The sequence below is a fragment of the Manis javanica genome, chromosome 1 (assembly GCF_040802235.1).
Source record: "Manis javanica isolate MJ-LG chromosome 1, MJ_LKY, whole genome shotgun sequence".
Classification (NCBI taxonomy): domain Eukaryota; kingdom Metazoa; phylum Chordata; class Mammalia; order Pholidota; family Manidae; genus Manis; species Manis javanica.
In genome coordinates this window covers 74,047,353-74,068,252 of record NC_133156.1, presented here as the reverse complement: position 1 = coordinate 74,068,252, position 20,900 = coordinate 74,047,353, and the positions used below count along the sequence as shown (strand labels likewise).

General features: G+C 35.8%; 1 long non-coding RNA gene across 1 annotated transcript in view; it reads left to right on the top strand.

Moving 5' to 3' along the window:
* The window catches only part of LOC108400265 (uncharacterized), a 1,191,208-nt gene that overhangs the window by 226,867 nt on the left and 943,441 nt on the right, over positions 1-20,900 (top strand). The window contains exon 5 of the long non-coding RNA XR_012130102.1: positions 18,758-18,848. This is a non-coding gene — a long non-coding RNA (uncharacterized lncRNA). The remainder of the gene's footprint in view (positions 1-18,757; positions 18,849-20,900) is intronic.

The following is a 20,900-nucleotide window of genomic DNA, read 5'->3' as shown; positions in this document are numbered from 1 at the left end:
ACTTTGAGTGTAGTGGAAACATTAACTTATATGATAAAAACCTGGTGTGTAGGAATGACTATCTGAATTCTCTATAACCAAGTAGGAAGTATAGTGTGTTCTTAGACAAATTAATTCATATATTTACAGTGTTTTAAAATCTGGTGAATTATCATCCTCCGTGGTTACATCAGGAAAGGTGTTAGGCAATGCAGCTCGTTCTTTTTTATCAACAGAGTTACAGAATTCTCACTTTATCTTCATTTTATCCTCAGAAAAAAGCATTTCCATTCCTTACATAGAGGAAAGGCATTAAATTCTAGGAGTCCATTTTAATGGTTAATGAGGCATTTCCATACTTTCTTCCTTTCTAGTCTGTCTCTAAGTAGGGAAGATTGGTCATATGACATGCCAGTTATTTGTGACAAAAGAGTTGTGGATTCTCATTCTCTCATTTGTCAATCATCTATCTACCTATCTATCCACCTATTAGTTATCTACCTCTTGTTATTATATGTCTTTCCAGTGGGTTTCTGCCCTGTGCAAGTTCACTCTTGATTCAGTGAAACTCAAAAATGACAGTGGAACGTTCTTGGAATGAAGGGGTTTATACCCAGCTTTATTCCCACAGTGGCAGGTCAAGCATAAGAATCCCATCCAAGCCGGCATGCAGTAAGACGGTCCTCTGGGCCTCTCTGCCCCCACAGCTGTCTAAGTTCTGTCCTCGGCGCTGCCACTGCTCCAACTTCTGCTCTCCTGCAGACATGCAGCCCAGAGCACTGGGCGGGGCTCTTTATATAGAGTCAGTAATAATGTATTGCCCACAGGTATGTAGTGAGACAGCTGACCAAGGTCAGGTGAGAATCCTGGCCAGAGTAACTTTCATTTTCTCTACATTATATTATAGACAAGTGCTTTAAAGAAACCACTTGATCTTTTTTTCACTTTACAAAATGAGCAACAATCTCCCTTGTGATTCAAATTACAAGGCAAATCTCTTCTTTATTAAGTCACTGTCAGGTGATAATTTGGAGAGCGATTAGCCAGAAAGCTGAAAATGGTGTTCCACTTCCAGCTATACCCTGTTCCGTCAGTATGAACCTGACACTGAGAACCTGGGTAGACTTAGTGCTCATCAGTTTTTGGCTCCTTTTGGGCTTGTGCTATGTTGGTATTCAGGTGATAAATCTCTGCAAAGGGGCAGAGTTAGTCAGTTCTGGGAGATTATCTCACTAGAGGGGCTGGATTGCTTCTCTGAGGGGAATAAGTGGTGAAAAAAGGGGAAAAATAGTAGAACGGGTATGCCCTGATGGGTCAAGAGTGAGCTTCTGGCATCAGGACAAAAGAGGAAATATATAGACAAGTCTGATGAACCTCTGTTTTGGTACTTGGAGGGCCTAGAAACAGGTCTAGAAGATATGATAAGAATGTAAGGATGGAGAGACTAGGATCCCCTAAACAGGCCTGAAGGTACATGATGACTCTAAGAAATCTGTTTACTTACCAACTACTGGGTAGGATATGGTAGGCATTTAAAACTTGGTATTTTTCTAAAATAACTTTCTATTAGCAATCTGCAGTTGAAAAGATGTTATGTTGTCAGTTCATTTAAGTTCATTCTAGGCCTTATTCTGAGGAGTTCTTTAAAAGAGAAGCATCAGTTTTCCTTTAGGATGTATGCTGATCCACCCTCTCCCTGACTCCCCAAATAATCATTCAAATACATAGAGTAAGTACCACATGATGGTCACAACTATGACAGAATCTCAGAGAGGAATGATTGTGTACTGGTAGGTTAAGGGTTTGGATTTGTCATAAACTGGAGCCCGGTTTGAATGCTGGCTCTGTCACTTACAAGCTGCTCTTTGAGCTTTAGCTTCTTTACAGCTTAAATGGGCTAACAACTCATACTTCACACTAATGTGAAGATTAAACATTAAATGAGACTATTTATGTAAAACACTGAGTAAAGTACTTAACATAGAGCAGGTACTCAATTAGAGATTGCTATTATTGTTTATTTGGTCTGTGTCAATCATAGCTGGAACCAAGGTTCTCACCCATTGGAGTTCAACCATCAGAAGGGTAGTCCACAATATTCTCGAGAGGTGATTAGGCATTTATATTTTGGTTTTGGACATTCTGATGTACCAAAGGCTGATAAATTAGTGACTTGTGAGAGCTCCTTGAACCCAGGCAATGCCCTGCTGTAGAGATACCAGCTGCTGGAAGACAATTGGGTGCTACAGTGGGTGAGGGGATGTGACCTTATGCCCTTGTGCATAGCTGGTCTACAGTCCTGAAGGTAGAAGGAGAATCTAGGTTCTCTCCTCTACAAAATAGATTCTTCAAATGTAGAATAATACTGTTCTTCAGATGTCTGTTTTCTAAAGTCTTTCCCTAATGTTTATCTTAAGTTATATTTTCTGTAAAACGGTTCTTGCATGTTAGGAACATGTGACTAAGTATGATCTTTTCTCCTTTTTCCCCACCCTGTCCCAGACTCCTACAGCAACCCTGACTTTGTCCCAGTATATAATCCCTAAGGCTCTGAAGGATAACCTGTTGAGTTAGCTCAGCTGAGTAAATCTAAAATCTCTAAAAACGGGCTATTAGAATTTAATGTCTTTCCTCTATTAAAGACATTGAATGTTACTTAATGCCTATGAGTGATGGTTTATGTCCTAATTTACACATGACAACATAACCACCTATCCTCCAAAAGTTTTTGTCTCCTTTACCTAGACAGAAATAAATCAAGATTGCTGCAGGAGCAGAAGAAATGGATTCATGACATATTTAGAGGGTAGAATTGACAGGATTTTACTGTGAGAGAGAGAGTATTGAGGTTAATATTTAAGTTTCAAGATAAATCCGTGAATTGGATTTAGTGGCTACAAAATGTGTTATTTTAGAGTACATACCTGAATCCCCACCTGCCCTGCCCAAATTCTCTTCTGTCCTCACAGATGTTTACAGTACATGCAAAAAAGATCAAAGCTTCTTTCATAGATCAGTATTGCCTTCACAGCCACTCTTACTGATGGGGCATGATAGTCTCAAAGGTGAGCGATGGTCACATATTTTAAGGAGTCAGACAGATGAAATATTTCAGTTCCAACCATATGGTTCAACTAGTAATCTTAAGAGTTTAAAGATACAATGAAGCTGTCTGTTTTTCTTAGTTAATTGCTCAATTCAATCATAAGGAAAAAATTATTAGTAGGTATTAGAAAGCCTCACCATATTAATGCAGATGCACATTCTCAGATAGACAGTTTTTTTTAAATGAAAGCCAATGAATTCTGTATCTCTGTACTGGCCCTAACTTCAGCTGAACAATAAAATAGCACTTGAGCTTTTATTCCCACTCTGTTACAGTGGCAAGACAAAACACGTGATTTTCAGAAACCAGCACAAGCATGAAATCTAGAAATTTAGCAAATGTTTATCAGAAGTAGGTAGAAAATATCTTTTCTGGATTGGGTAGATAGTGACATACTCTGCCAAATCTTGGCCCTTTATACCTTTCCTTTACCTCATTTCTTCCCCAGAGTAGGACACCCGGAAGGTTGGAATATATAAGAATTTATGGATGCATCTATAAAGTTGCTCTGGTGTTTCCTTTTATCCCTAACAAATCTTAATGGTATTGACATTCAGTTGTTATGACTTTCCTTTTCTTAGTGTTATCTTCTTCATTAGGCTATTTGCTGTGTCATCTTGAGATAGGGACCTTAGGTGTTGTCAGAGTAGGGTGAGGGCCTCCAGAAAAAGCAAGGCAGGATATTTACAGTCAAAGCAATGTAAGGATATAAAGAAGTCCCTATGGAAACTCTGTGTTAAGCATTATGCAAAGTTGAGGTCACACTAATTCTCTAGGGTAAAGATACCAGACTATGAATATAGACATCTTCAGTGAGATCAGTTAAAGGTCAAAAGGCCAGGAGCAATTTAGCCTGGAATGTTTGAGTGTTCTGCAAATAAAGGGTATCGCAGCATAACCTGTGACTTCACTGCAGACAGCCCTAGCAAACAGACAACCCAGCCCACCTTGGGGGCAGAGCAGGTGGTACAGGTCCACACCCTAAGCCCTTTATCAGTTCCCAAAAATCCTCAACTGCCTATAAATCCTCTAGACAATGCACCACCCTGGGCTCCCTTGTTCCCTACTGGGGTGAGCCAGGAGCTCTGTCCTCTCACTGTATCTCTCAATAAAAGCCCCTCCCTGGCTCTCCTACCTTGGGTGTTTGCTAAATTCATTCTTCGACTCTGCAAACAAGAACCCCGGCATCAATCTCATAGTATTCAAGGCTTGAAAGAGAAATTTAGTTCTAAAGCTTGAAGTAGCTTATTGATCCTAAAAGATGAGGTAATTCACTGTCTGACATAATTCAAGCCTCCAAAGAACTAGACTCTCAACTGTGTTTTTCTCATAAAACAATCTGAAATAGAAATATCAAAATTCTGGCCCTTGCTTAGCATCTTCAAAATAATTTATTCATATCAAAGTTCAATCCTTAAGATTTATTTTGAGTCATTTTCTTCATGTATCTACTTAAGCAGCAGGAAGATTCTTCCATTTGTATAACTGGTCATTATTGCTAATTATCCTAATAATCTTATCTAAATTTGATAAATTCCCATCATTGTATCTCCTACCATGTGATTAGTAACAGAATTGGGGGATTTTGTATATGTCAAATACCTTCTTAAAGGTTATACCCTGGAAATGTGATGGAAAGCTTTGTGGCAGTGAAATAGCACATAACTATAGGATTAACACAGAATGAATAGTGAAAAGACTTGTACCTATTCTGTATCACCCAGAGTGAACCAATTATTTTGTTTCTGCAATGTGAGGATGAATATGTTTGAGACAGTCAATTCTTCAAGGGAATGTTGCCTGTATTAATTCTATTTGGAGGAGATTATCTGAAAAGATGTGATTAATTTTCTTTATGTGATTTCAGCCTTCAAATATTTTCTCCACAAATAGTGCTTTGAGTAGAGAGAGTTTTGTGCTGCAGAAGCTAATAAAAATAGCTTTTTGAGCACTTACTACCTGCCAGTCACTATTTTAGAAAATTTACAAGTATCATTTTATTCTTACAGAAGATACTATTTATTATCCTCATTTTATTGACAAGGAAACTGACAAAGAGAGGTCAAGTAATTTGTCCAACATCATACAGGTTAGAAGTGGCAAAAGCAAAAGTTGAACATCTGCAGTGGATCCAACAATCTTTCTTGAAAGCTACACTCTGGTGACACATCTTATGAAATCCAGTTGGAAACAAGCAGAGAAGTATTCATGTAAAAGAATTGGTTGGATCGTAAGTAACAATGAAAAAGAATCTGACAAGAGGAGGTGGCAGGGTTAAAGAAAAAAAAAAGCATTTTGAGCTAATGAAACAGCATAGGAAAGGAAAGAAAATGAAAAACTACAGACCATATTCAGGAAAAAATGGAAAAGTTTATGTATGTGTGCGCATGAGAGCGAGAGAAAGCAGTAATATAGATTGTATCAAGAAAAACCCTTGAACAGATTCTATAATGAAATGCATCTTGAGAGTCAAAGCAATTAAAAAACATCATTATCACCACCATCATCAACTTGAAACTGGTGGGCAATAGAGCCTATTCTAGGATGGCAGGCATACATGGGTCTTTAGGTCTTCATTAAAGATGTCACAAGATCTTCAGTATATGGTCCTGTTCAAATTCTCCGTGGGTCATCTTGGGCCCCAAATATTTGATCTCTTGTTTATTGTGCTGACTGAATACCCTAAACCCTATAAATAAACATTTTTTCCTTTCTAGGGGAGGATATTGAAAAGAATAAGTCAATGCCTTTCTCTACTCATGTAAGGAAATAGCTTAGGCTGGGTAAAAGAACCCATAGCCAGCTATTTTTTAGCTGTAATGACAACCTTAAGAAATGAATCATTTCCTTTGGCTGGTGCTAGTTGGAGTGTGAGCATAGCATCCTGTGGTTTGGAAGTATTTCTCTATCTGGTGATAGTTTTAACACAGAGGTTTGAGAAATCAGGCACATAGCTGAAGTGTCCTTAATTGTATGTAAATGCAAGTTTAGCAGTTGGTGGTGAGCTCATACCAGACAGGAGGAGTCATCAAGTCCTTGGTAATGTAATTGACTTGACTTATTAGGTTGTAGCTTAGAATATAAAAATCAAACTATAAAACATAATCTGCTGTACAGTGTGCTAATTAACCCTCTGGGCCAGCTTTTATAGACTTAATTTTATAGATTTCCTTGAGGACCTAATCTAGTTTGGTGACTCAGAGTTCTATCTCCCTCCTGCTAGGTCTTGATCATGATGGAGTCTGTTTTTTTAACCTGGGATGTCAGAGACCTCATCTTTGTCTGTTTTGCTAGATGATATTCTTTTCCACATAGAAATCCCTTTGTGGATATTGATATTAGACTCTGCATTATAAAAGTCCAGTTTTTTTCCTTCTAAACTGCATAGCTTTTTCTCTGTTATGATTAATGCCCATATGCCAGAATAATATGAACCATATTTCAGGATAACCATCCCACAGTGAAACAGAGTAGATAGAAACAAGTAGCAACAATGATGGATTGAAGATAAGATCAGTTCTCTTCCCAGTTTTAAGCTTATAAACCAATCCAGCTAGCAAATAGAACAATATAAACAACAAGTCTTAAAATAACTTTTTTTTGATGAAAAAATAGTATGTGCTTGATATAGGAAATTTATAAGATATAAAAGGAAAAAATTACCTAGAGATTACCATTGTATTTTACAGCCTTCCTCTACTCAAAATTTTCCTTTCAACTTACTGATAATCATCCTGTGTGTAATTTTGTGTTTTTCTTCTTTTTTATTTTTCAGCATTATACCATAAACATTTTAAGTCAATATAAATCTTCTGAAAACATTGTCTGTATAACTTTTATTGATCTTTTTCTATCAACAAAATTTATACTCACAGAAAAATTTAGAGAATAAAGAGAAAAGCTACTAATGCTATTGGTGGGCTGTGTGTGTGTGTGTGTGTATGTATATACATTTATACTTATTTTTAATGTGTTTTATGTATACCAAATATGTGATCACATTATGATAATTTTTCAATATGCTTTTTATTACTTAATGCATTATAAATATTTTACATTATATATACATACACACAGACATAGATGTTTATACACATCATTTTAATAAATCATAGTATTCCATTATGTGGATGTTCTATAATTGATTTAACCAATCCTCTGCTATTGGACTTTAATATTGCTTCCAAATGTGTACTTTCACATATAATGCTGCAATAAAAATCCTTATGAATATTTTGTTATTCCTTAATTTTAAAAATACACTTTTGGAGTCTATAAGTTCATAACCAATTAGCAGAATTTGTACCAGTCCCATGTTGCATATAACAGTAAGGGGATGATTGCTTTAATCATAGGCAGGCATTATCTCATTGTTTTAACTTTCAGCCTTTCATATGAATGAGATTTGATTTTTTAATGTAGTTATTGAATATCTATACATTAGTACTCCTTTATAAATGGTCTGTTTTTATTTTTTCATTTTTATATTGGGGATAAGTCACTTTTAAAATTAATTCAATTAACTTTAATAAATTAAAAATTTAAGTTTATAGTTGTCATTTTATTGGCTACATGATATCATATATCCATTTAGCAAGGTAAGAAAGGGACTTTTCCTGTTCCTTCCAAATTTTGATTAAACCCTCAAAGTTGAGAATGATGGGGAAAAATACACTTGCTTTCTTGATTTCTCTTTCTGCTAGTTCATTAGTTTATAGAAATGCAACAGAATTCTGTATGTTGATTTTGTATCTTGCAAATTTACTAAATTCATTTAGTAGTGCCAGTGACTTATTGGTGGAGTCTTTGGGGTGTTCTCTATATAATATATCATGTATAAATAGTGACAGTTTTACTTCTTCCTTCCCAATTTAGATGCCTTTTATTTCTTTTTCTTGTTTGATTGCCATGGCTAGGACTTCTAGTACTATGTTTAATAAAAGTGGTGAGAGTAGGCATCCTTGTCTTGTTCTTGATCTTAGAGGAAAAGCTTTCAGCTTTTCACTATTGAGTATGATGTTAGCTGTGAGTTTGTTGTATATGGCCTTTATTATGTTGAGGTATGTTTCCTCTGTACCCTCTTTGTTGAGAGTTTTTATCATGAATTGATGTCGAACTTTGTTAAATGATGTTTCTGCATCTATGGAGATGAAAATATGGTTTTTATCCTTCCTTTTATCAATTTTTATTTTTATTTATTTATTTATTTAAAAAAATCTTTAATATTTATTTATTTATTTGATGTTGAGTTATATGAATTCTTTATGTATTTTGGATTTTAACCCCTTGTCAGATGTATCATTTACAAATATATTCTCCCATTCAGTGACTTTTTTATTTTGTTGATGATTTCCTTTGCTGTGCAGAAGCTTGTTAGCTTAATGTAGTCACACTTGTTTATTTTTGCTTTTGTCTTCCTTGCTTGGGGAGATATATTTAAGATATTTCTGCATCTATAGAGATGAAAATATGGTTTTTATCCTTCCTTTTATTAATGTGGTTGATTTATTCCCCTGATTGATTGTGGATATTGAACCCTCCTTGCAGCCTTTGAATAAATCCCACTTGGTTGTGGATAATAATCCTTTTAATATATTTTTAAATATGGTTTGCTAATATTTTATTGAGGATTTTTGCATCTATATTCACCAGGGATATTGGTCTATTTTGATTTTTTAGTGTCTTTGTCTTGTTTTGATATGAGGGTAATACTGGCCTTCTATAATGAATTTGGAAACATTATTTCCTCTTGAATTTTTGGAATTGTTTGAGAAGGATATGGATTAGCTCTTATAAATTTTTTTTTAGGTTGCTTTCCACATTTTTTAGGAAAAAGTTGCTCATGTATATTGATATACAATCTTATGATGGTTTCACGTAAACAACACTGTGGTTTCAACATTCACCCATATTATCAAGTCCTCATCCCCTCTTTTATAGTCACTATCTATCAGTGTAGTAAGATACTATAGATTTATTACTTGTCTTCTCTGCTATTACTGCCTTCCCCATGACTTACCTGTATTGTGATTGCCAATGACAGTGCCCCTTAATCTCCTTCTCCCTCCCCACCCACACTCCCCAACCTTTCCCCTTGGTAACCGCTAGTCCCTTCTTGGAGTCTGTGAGTCTGCTGCTGTTTTTGTTCCTTCAGTTTTGCTTTGTTGTTATACTCCACAAATGAGGGAAATCACTTGATACTTGTCATTCTCCACCTAGTTTATTTCACTGAGCATAATACCCTCTAGCTCCATTCATGTTGTCACAAATGGTAGGATTTGTTTTCTTCTTGTGACTGAATAATAGTCCACTGTGTATATGTACCACCTCTTCTTTATCCATTCATCCACTGATGGACACTTAGGTTGCTCCCATATCTTGGCCATTGTAAATAGTGCTGTGATAAACATAGGAGTGCATATATCTTTTTGAATCAGGGTTTTTGTTTTCTTTAGCTAAATTCCTAGGAGTGGAATTCCTGGGTCAAATGGTATTTCTCTTTTTAGTTTTTTGAGGAACTTCCAGATTGCTTTCCACAATGGTTGAACTAGTTTACATTCCCATCGTGCTGTGATAAACATATGGGTGTGTATGTCTTTTTCAATCAGGGATCTTGTTTTCTTCAGGTAAATTCCTAGGAGTGGAATTATTGGGTCAACTGATATTTCTATTTTTAGTTTTTTGAAGAACTTCCAGATTGCTTTCTACAATGGTTGAATTAATTTATATTCCCACCAACAGTGTTGGAGGGTTGCCCTTCTTCTCATCCTTGCCAGCATTTGTTGTTTCTTGTCCTTTGGATGTTAGCCATCCTAACTGGTATGAGGTGATATCTCATTGTGGTTTTAATTTGCATTTCCCTAATGATTAGTGATGTAGAGTATCTTTTCATGTGCCTGTTGGCCATCCGTATTTCTTCTTTGGAGAAGTGTCTTTTCAGATCCTCCACCCACTTTTTAATCATGTAATATATTTTTTGGGTGTTGAGATGTGTGAGTTCTTTATATATTTTGGATGTTAATCCCTTGTCAGATATGTCATTTATGAATATATTCTCCTAAACTGTAGGATGCCTTTTTGTTCTACTGATGGTGTCCTTTGCCGTACAGAAGCTTTTTAGTTTGATGTAGTCCCACTTGTTCATTTTTTATTTTGTTTCCCTTGCCTTAGGAGATGTGTTCAGGAAAAAGTTGCTCATGTTTATATTTAAGATATTTTTGTCTGTGTTTTTTCTAAGAGTTTTATGGTTTCAAGACTTACATTCAGGTCTTTTATCTATTTCGAGTTCACTTATTTGTATGGAGTTAGACAGTAATCCAGTTTTATATTCTTACATGTAGTTGTCCAGTTTTGGATTCACTCTTTAAATGTTTGATAGAATTTACCTGTAAAGCCATATGTTTCCAGACTTTTTGTGTTGAGAGTTTTTTGATTACCAATTCAATTTTGTTACTATTAATTGGTCTATTCAGATTTTCTATTTTTTCCTGACTTGTTCTTAGAAGATTGCCTCTTTCTAGGAATCCATTTCTTCTAGGTTGTCCAGTTTTTTTGGCATATAGTTTTTCATAGAAATATTTTACAATCCTTTGTATTTATGTCATATTGGTTGTAAGTTCTCTTTTATTTTTTACTTTATTTATTTGAGTCCTTTTTTTTAGGAATCTGGCTAATAAAATAATGGCATTTTTAAGTTTTTATCATACCCTTTATTGCTTTCAGTTCAATTTGAGAAGTTTGAGTATATAAAAATATTTTTCCTTTCTCTTAAAGTGGCATGGGACTGTAAACACAATCATCTTTTAGGTAGTTCCCTAAATTCCCTGATTATTTTGATAATTACTCTGGAAAATAAGTTGTTGTATACACTAAACTGACACATACATATACCATGGTCAAGCAGTTTCATTCCTGGATATATGCCCAGCAACATGTTTATGTATATTCTCCAAATATTCATAAAGTAATGTTTATAGCAGCACTATTTGCAATAGCCAGAAACTGTAATTTACTTAAATGCCCATCAACAGTAGACTAGGTAAATAAATGGTGGCATACTCATAAGGAGTATTAGATAACAAGGAGAATGAATGTATTACTGCTGTTGGCAGAAACTCACATAGTATTGAGAGTATAATCACCACCTCTGCTACTCAACAGAGGAAAGTGTATGATGTAATCATCCAGTAGCCTCATTTCTTATTTCCATACCTTTGAATCTACAAGAAAATTACCTTACATCCACTACCACTATGTCACAGTAGAAGTGCTTTTATTTACATCCTTTGTTCTGAAGAAAATAATATAAGTCTTTCATTGTGGCTACAAATGTATTTGCTTCAGGTTGTTCCTGGGTCCTTGAATGTCATTGAGGCTATAGAATCAGGTTTCCTTGAACATATGGGAGGCAGTTCATCTGAGTACTCTCTGGTTTTGAGTGCCATCTGGACATGTGGAGGCTTTGTGTTTATGATGCTATTCATGTATATCTCTTGGACTCTATTTTCTAAGATGAAGAGGGATAAAATGGTATGATGCCAACAATGCAACCACTATCTGACTTGCACATTTAGACTGGGTGCTTAAAGCTGTAGAACATGGAGGGAGCACTACTGGTCATTGTTTATAAATTCAGTCCTGAGTTCTATTAGGCATTTTTGATGGTTTGAGAATAGGTTTCTTCAACAGGTTTTATCTGTCTGAGAATAAATAAACTGCCTATTATCTGCTGCCATGAGGTGCTGGGGAGACAGACAATCTCCCGTATAGTTGGATGTAATGGACAGCACTTACTCTGCTCTCTTCATCACAGTGTGTTGCATAAGTCTAGTGCATCTAGCCTCACTAGGCTATTGCCTCTAAGATTTCCCTCTCCATTGCTTATGAAATGTATAAGGAACAAATGACTAAAAAAAAAAACAGTTGGATATAAAGAAATATTTGTTTCTATGATAAAATAGTTCCTACATTATTTAATCACTAGCCTTCTAGCCACCAGATTTGTAGAACAACTTGTAGAACAAGCAAATACAGGGACCTTTTCATGTTGAAGATGAACTTGTGAGAATAGAGGTAAAAGAATAGGTGTCAATGAGGCATGAAGGAAATTATGTGTGATACTCAAGAGGGACAAAGTTCTGAGAAAAGTACAACAAAAATGGGAAACAAAAGCAAAAATGAACAAATGGGACTACATCAAGCTAAAAAGCTTTTGTACAGTAAAGGACACCATCAGCAGAAAAAAAAAGCATCCTACGGTATGTGAGGATATATTTGCAAATGACATATCTGACAAGGGGTTAACATTCAAAATACATAAAGAATTCACATGTTCCAATACTCAAAAAGCAAATAACCTTATTAAAAATGGGCAGATGATATGAACAGACAATTCTCCAAAGAAGAAATTGAGATGGCCAACAGGCACATGAAAAGATGTTCCACATTGCTAATCATCATAGAAATGTAAATTAAAACCACAATGAGATCTCACCTCACACCAGTTAGGATGGGCAGCATTGAAAAGACTAGCAACAACAAATGCTGGTGAGGATGCAGAGAAAGGGGAACCCTCCTACACTGCTGGTGGGAATGTAAATTAGTTCAAGCATTGTGGAAAGCAATATGGAGGTTCCTCAGAAAACTAAAAATATAAATACCATTTGACCCAGGAATTCCACTCCTAGGAATTTAGCCAAAGAAAACAAAATCCCTGATTCAAAAAGACTTATGCACTCCTATGTTTATCACAGCACTATTTACAGTAGCCAAGAAATGGAAGCTACCTAAGTGTCCATCAGTAGATGAATGGATAAAGAAGAGGTGGTACATATACACAATGGACTATTATTCAGCCATAAGAAGAAAACAAATCCTACCATTTGCAACAACATGAATGGAGCTAGAGGGTATTATGCTCAGTGAAAAAAGCCATGCAGAGAAAGACAAGTACCAAATGATTTCCCTCATTTGTGGAGTGTAACAATGAAGCAAAACTGAAGGAACAAAACAGCAGCAGACTCACAGACTCCAAGAAGGGACGAGTGGTTACCAAAGGGGAGGGGTGGGGGAGGGTGGGTGGAGCAGGAGGGAGAAGGGGATTGAGGGGTATTATAATTAGTATACGTGGTGTGTGGGGGGTCATGGGGAAGACAGTGGAGCACAGAATACAAGTAGTGACTCTAGCATCTTACTGCACTGATGGACAGTGACTTCAATGGGGTATAGGGGGACTTGATAATATGGATGAATGTAGTAACCACAATGTTTTTCATGTGAAACCTTTATAAGAGTGTGTATTAATGATACATTTAATAAAAAAAGTAATAAATAAAATTCAATCATGGTTTTAAAAAAAGAAGTTTAACAAAAATGTTCAGCATTATAAAACTAGAAATAAAAATTTCTAGTTCTGTGATTTTTGACTTTGGTTGCATGTTAAAATAATGTACATTATTTTTTGTATTATTTTATTATAGAAATATAACTTGCATAGACATGAGTATTTCACTCAGTTAATTTTCCCAAGGGGAATATACCCATGTAAACACTATCAGATTAAGAAACAGCATTCCTGAATATCAGAAACTTTGTGTTCTTCCTAGTCATTACTTCCCTATAGAAGTAACTCTGTCCTGACTTTCAATACTGTAAATTGTTATTGCATATTTTTACAGTTTCCATCCATGTAATAATAATGTATTAGCTCTTTTGTCGATTTTTTTTCCTGCTCAATACTATATGAGTCTCCTAATAGCAGTAATACATTCATTCTCATTGTTATCTAATACTCCTTATGAGTATGCCACCATTTATTTACCTCGTCTACTATTGATGAGCATTTGGGTAGATTACAGTTTCTGGCTATTGCAAATAGTGCTGCCATAAATATAACTTCATGAATATTTTGGTGAATACACAAACATGTTGCTGGGCATATATCCAGGAATGAAATTGCTGGACCATGGTATATGTATGTGTCAGTTTAGTGAACACAACCACTTGTTTTCCAAAGTAGTCTACCAATCTACACTTAGCTTCTAGTTGCTTTGCGCTGTTACCATCTAGGGACTTTAAAAAAATGCCAGAACACAAGGTGCATCCAGGCGGTACCCCAGAACAATTAAATCAGAGTTTTCAGGGGTAAGACTCAAGAATTGGGATTTTAAAAGTCTCTCCAGCTGGCACTAATGTTAACCAGAAAAGAGAACTAAAAATGCGCCCTATTCAGAGGAGGTAACAGGTATGAAGAGACAAAATTCTTTACCCAAGCCAACTAGATATTATTGAGAGGCTAGGGGCTGGATGCCTGCTCCAGGCTTTGTTTTCACTGACAGTCTCATTTGTAGGTACTTTTGCAATATTCTTTTCTCATAGAATGAAAATTAACTTTTAACTTGGCCTGCACATTTAGAGTATTCTTTTATTTGTAATAGTTTTTACAGCTTTCTGAGGTGGACACAGCAGGTATACAGGATCGGCCAGCTACATAATTTGTGAGATCCTGTGCAAAATGAAAATGTGAGGCTCCTTGTTCAAAAACGTTTACGATTTCAAGACCATGACAGAGAGCATTAAACCAAGCACAGGACCCTTTAAGACTAGGGCCCCTGTACGATGTTACACCATGAAGATGCTCCTGTGGGAGTTATTATTTGCAAGTTATAGATGAAAAAGTAAGACTCAGAGATCTGGTCAGTAGTTGAGTTAAGAGTATATACTGGTCTGATGATGCCTGCTTTTTCTGTTTGACCTAAAGGGTGGGCATGTTCCTTTTCTCTAGGATTTTGTAGATACAATAAATGAAAATGATAGCAGACAATGTGTAGAGCTTACAGACATAGATCATTGAGAAAAAGCAATGGGGGATCATTTTGCAAAAGGAGTAAAGAATGAATTTTGGGAAAATGAGATCCAACTAACTGCTGTTAGAGCTGCCACTTGGGCTCCTTATCTTCACACTCTTTTTGGACATCTGTCTCCATTTCTGAGATGTTTAGCTAAAAACTCTATCCTGATAATCGACCCTCCCATGTTTGGAGGTGGTAGATGAAACAGAGTAGAAGACATATCTACTCTTTCTCCTGTGGTAAAATCTTCTAGTAAGACATGGTAGTATGACAATTATCAAAATGGGCATGGGGTTGGAAAAAATATTCTGAAAGGAGCTCTCAATTCTAGGTATTGAATGACAAAGTAATAGTTATAATAACTACCCCTGTCATTTCCAGTTAATCTTTTTCTCCCTGTTGCCATTCCCCTAAGTTATTCTTTTTTTTTCTTCCTTCCAAGTTATTGTTGTAAGCCTATGACTAATTTAAAAAACTAGAGGTAACTTGTAATCAGTCAGCTACATTATCAGATATCTAAGTATATGAAGATAATTTCTCTTCAATTCTGGAATTTATGAAGCTTCTCTTTGCCTCTTTTTAGTTGTTTAGGGATATTTGTGAATGGCAAGAAGTGATATGTAACACTTTTTTCCTTAAAACTGTCTATTTTTTAATGAATAACTAGGGCTGAATTCTTATGTCTCCTGAAGGTATCTAAGATCATGTCTGACTTGTGCTCCTCACCAGCACTCAAACCCTTGTAGTCTTTCCATCCCATGAGAGTGGGGGACTCAGAGAGAACTCAGGACTTAAGTCCAAGCCATGGGATGTTTGGTTTAAAGGGCCTACAGTCCTTAAAAAAAACCCACTTATCCTTTTTACCATCATTTTCTTCATCATAAAATGGGGTTATTAGGGGCTGAATTGTGCCCCCCTCATCCCAAGTTCATATGCTGAGGTTCTAACCCCTAATGGCTCAGAATGTGACCATATTTGGATATAGGGCCTTTAAAGAGATAATTCAGGTTAAGTGAGGACATGAGGGGTTGGGCCCTCAATCCAGTATGACTGGTATCCTCATAAAAAGAGAAGATAAAGACACAGGGACACACAAAGGAAAGACCATGTGAAGACAGATGGAGAAGACAGCCATCCAGAAATCAAGGGAAAGGGTATTAAAAAAAAAGTCAACCCTGCTGACACCTTGGTATTCAACTTCTAGCCTCCAGAATTTTGAGAAAATAAACTTCTGTTTTTTAAGCCACCCACCTGTGGTACTTTGTTATGGTGGTCCTAGCAAACTAATATAGGGGATAATGTAATAACACTGGCATTAAACATTGTGGGATAAATGAAACTCATTTGGCATGGCAGTTACCTGTGAAGTGTAGAGTGGATGTTTGCTACTGCTATAGCCACTAACTTTTACTTTTCTATTTTTAGCATGTGGTCTTCCTCTCTCCCTTTGTCTCCTAACTCATCCCACTCTTCATTTTTGCCTTTAAGGTAGACATGGCTCCTAAAGAAAAGATTATTTAATTCAAGAGTGAATGAGCTACACTATTAGGCATTTCTCTCATTGTGTTGGATTATTTATTTATTTACTAACTTACTTATATTTTAAATCTAAATATAAAAGCCTCAAGTGTGTTTCTCTTTCCTTGTTGAGAGGTCAGATCCAAAATAAATACCCAGGTGTAAATGTGCTCTCTGATTTACTGAGTCTTCTATTGAGTGGGAAATAGTCCTAAATTCCCCACTCTTGTCATTCATGCTAAAACAGAAATATGAGAAAGAGACAGATTAAAGTTTCCAAGGGTAATCCCCTGAGAGTCTTTTTATTTTTTGCTGAAGAACCATTTTTCTTATTAGCTATCTTTAATAAAATCCCTTATTTTATTCAATAGACTGTGCTAATATTATCCTGAGAATAGTTAGTATTTATATAGCGAGTTTCCCTAGAAGCTCAAAGCACTACACAAATATTCTCATTAAAAACTCATATATCTCCATGAATTAGGCTGGTGGCTGCTGCAATTTCCCTGATGTGCAGATGGAGAAACAGAGGGTGAAATTTTGTCAATTCAGAAAGGCGGGGAGGGAAATACAGAAAACTATGGGCTTCTTATCTTGGTGATAGAGCCTCAGGCCAGCTCTCCAGATTTTCACAAACTTAAAGGCATTTAGTGCAAAGTCACCAGCTTGTGCTTGGTAATTAAGACATAATAAACATCAGGATCATTGCTTTTCTCTGGGGACTGGAGCCAGTGTTTTAGCTGCTGGTGGTGGTTGCTTAGAAGTACCTATAAAGTCTTAAAAGTGTTCTTTGGCTTTTACTTGGCTTGCTGATCTTGCTATGGATCACTGCTAGTTTATTCAGATACTTTTGATATCTTATTTCTGAATCAGTCCTTCATTAATCCTTTCACAGCAGTACCTACAACAAGGTCCCACCACAACCTTCTGGTTTACTGATGGCTCTATTTTGGTGTAGTCAGCAATCTCCTAATTCAAGGGTATGATACTGCATTCATTTTTTCATTCTTTTAGTGCATGGTTCTTGGTTTGTTTTCATTTTCTCCTCTGCAAATCCTGCATTGGTTAGTCACATGGCTGTAAAAACTAATTAAGTTTGTCTTTTTTAATTGTTAATAAAAATTGCCTAATATAATCTACACAGTTAAGAGTACAGAATACCAGTATGACTGTGCCATAAAGCAATTGAAAACACAGACTAAGCATGAAGGGTCTGTAAGTGTGCAGTGGAGACTATAGTCCAAGTAAGTCTGGACTAGGTAAAGCAGTCCAAGACTGAGAGAAAAGCCAGAGGGGCACCAAGACAGTGCAGGTGGATTTCCTGCTTATGGGTCAGGGCTGAACTGAAACTGTGACTGCAAGACTGAGAGGTTTTTATTATAATATCATCTCCCTCTAATATCTGGTAAACAGCCTCTCTGCTGACTCAGATAATGCCTATTTCCCAATATCTTCAGTTAGAGAAAGGAGTATTATTTTTGGCTGAAAGCTTTCTAGTTGAAGATTCCTCATTAGAAAAGAAGCAGCAGCTTTACCTGCAGTGAAGTGGGGATACACCATGGATTTTTAATTCAGCATTTTCATAGTGCAGCATATTCAACTGTACCTTGCTTAATTGTTTCTTGAAAGGTTTTGAGATTTGTCCCATGGCAGGCAGTATTTCTGAGGCCTTTGTTCTCTACAACATAAAAATCTCTGTCTTTTCTTATAAATTAAAAAAGACTCATTCTTTTGTCCTGTTACCAGACTCAACATTTTAAAAGCAACATTTCCTTTCTGAAAGCTTTTTTTATATAATAAGATAAACACTCTATATTGATGATTTAAAAAAGCTAATAAAAGAGGCTTTTGTTTTCTAGCAAGTAATATTGTACTTTTTCAGGAGACATGCTATAAAAGAATTTGTTAAGGAGAGATTGCAAAGAGCATATACAATTAAATTGAACAAGTGCTAGTCTCTTGTAATGAAATTGAAATCCTGTCTGCAACAAGCTTTTAGAAGTACAAGTCAGAAACTGTATACTATTACAATTCCAAGAAAATTGTCACAGGAAAAATAAATAATATTCTTAAATCTCAAAATTCATTCCACAGATTTCATGTTAAAAGCATGATTACAGGTATTTCCTGAGGTTAAAATATTTTAAAGTTCTACAAGTATCTGGTTGCTCTGTTCCTGGGATCTTATCTAATTTATTCAAAAATATTATCTCCTGTCAGGCAATGACATCTCTCCCCACAGATAATATTTTTTTTTCTTATTTCATGAAAAAAATTAATACTTTTAAATTGTTGGCAAACATAGACATGACAGATTTGAGAAGAATCCAGAGAAGAGATCTGCCTCAGCCAGTATTACCAACTACCTGGGAGACCAACCTGAAATAGCAAAGCAGGTAAGGTATTTTGATTGGCCTGACTGGATCTTATGCCCACCCCATGTTCTGTAACCCCATCCAGCGGGGTTGTGTTTGGCAAGTGTGCGAGGAAAGAGAGGCAAGAGCGTCAGGGCTTTGGAGTCTGAGGTGGCTCAGTAATCATTCGTTACTATTACTGGTGCACAGGTCTTTCTCAACATCAGAATGTTCCCATATATCCTAATACCTTGCCCTTATTGTATACTAGGAATTGTTCTAAGCACTTTGTATGTATTAACCCTTTTAATTTAATAATGAAAATGAGTCCTCATTTCTTTTCACTTGTACTCACACTAAATACAGACACCCATAAACACACATATACTTACGTATTATATATATATATATATGTGTGTATGTATATATCATTGTACATGTATATATTAACTTGATTTTTAATCAAAGTAATATTATATGTATATATGTAATAATATATAAAACCAAGGACATTTACATCTAATCTCCTTTGACAGCCCTTTTCTGTGACACCCCACAGTGGCCACTCCTGCAAGGCCACTACATAGAGTTATCAAACCATGACTGTTTAGACTCATATTAGAATTTTGTGCTTGTTACATGACTGTTTTTAAACTATTTGAAGGTGAGATAATTTTTGACACATTTGGTATGCCAGGTAGCTCACACAAACCTGGAATAAAGTATATGCTCATCTGTTTGCTGAGGAGTTAGAACCTGACTGGAGCATTGAAGAAAGGGTAGAATTGTGGTTGGCAGAGTTTAATGGAATTATTTATTTCTAAGATCATATTTTGTATTTTGCTATGGCAAATCAAAATCTCGTCTCAAGACTAAAACTCCAATTATAACTGCATATATAAGTATGGCTAGAAACTGGAAAATGAGATTACATAAATAGACATTTATTTAGAGAGTAAATGACTTTTACCCATGAAATTAGTGTTACTCATATTTATAATTTTAGACTTTTTGCTTATATTGCTTTTATAGAAATATTACTTCCCTTGTAACTTTAAAAATTACACCTGAGTTCAGTGTAATCATTAATGGCTACTTGAACAATTGAACAAGAATTATGAGTATCCCTCATTTTGCAAATAAGGAAACTGAAACCCAGATATTAAATGATTGGGCTGATGTTACACATTAAGTTGCTAGCAAACCCAGGATTCTGACTTCGAATATATATTTTATTCAATAACGATTCAGACCTAGCAGTTAATTCTCTTCAGTTAGGAGTTCAATACATGTTTATTGGGTGAATACACTGACTGATTAGCACAGATGCTGGCCTAGAATCTGGTGTGGCCACAGTGGTTCACAGGGACTAAATGTCAGCCCCTAGTGCCATGAAGCTAATCACTGTGACTGCATCAAGTAGGGCAGATACTGAGGGCTTAGGATTCATTTAATTCAATCCTCTCTTATTCTAGATATGTCCCAGGCCACACATTCAAATCAAGAAATGGTAGTCAGGCTTTCGGTTCCTTGTGGTCAATATTTTCCAGTACAGCATATCTAACTGTGTAGAAATGAAATGAGGTTATAGTAGAAAGACAGAATAATTTGTTGATGATAATCAGATGGTTGAATTATGGTGCAGAGACAAGGCAGTCCAATAGGTAGAATAACTAAAAGTGTAACCTGAACCTTGGGCAAACCCATGAGTGAAGCTAAAACTCAGATGAGAAAGAAAGAAGTCAAGAAGATACAGAGCTAATTAAACTCTGTAACTAAAATGCATCATTTAATATTCTAGATAAGGGAATCCCTAAAACATTTCTTAGAATGGTTTGCTTGGGGTTCAAACTAGGAGAAACAGAAGGAAAGAGAAGATAATAGTTTTGACTTGCTAACTAGTATCTTCAATCATATTCTTCAATTTCAACATTCTAAAATCTCTGTAGAATCCCAAATCACTGATGCCTAGTGTAGGAGAGAGTCCTTGACAATGAGATAAAAGACATTCTGTCAAGAAAAGCATGCTACTAGTTAAATGCTTTTCCTCTTAGTTTTGAAGTGTTACCCCACAAAGAGAAATAGGATGAAGAT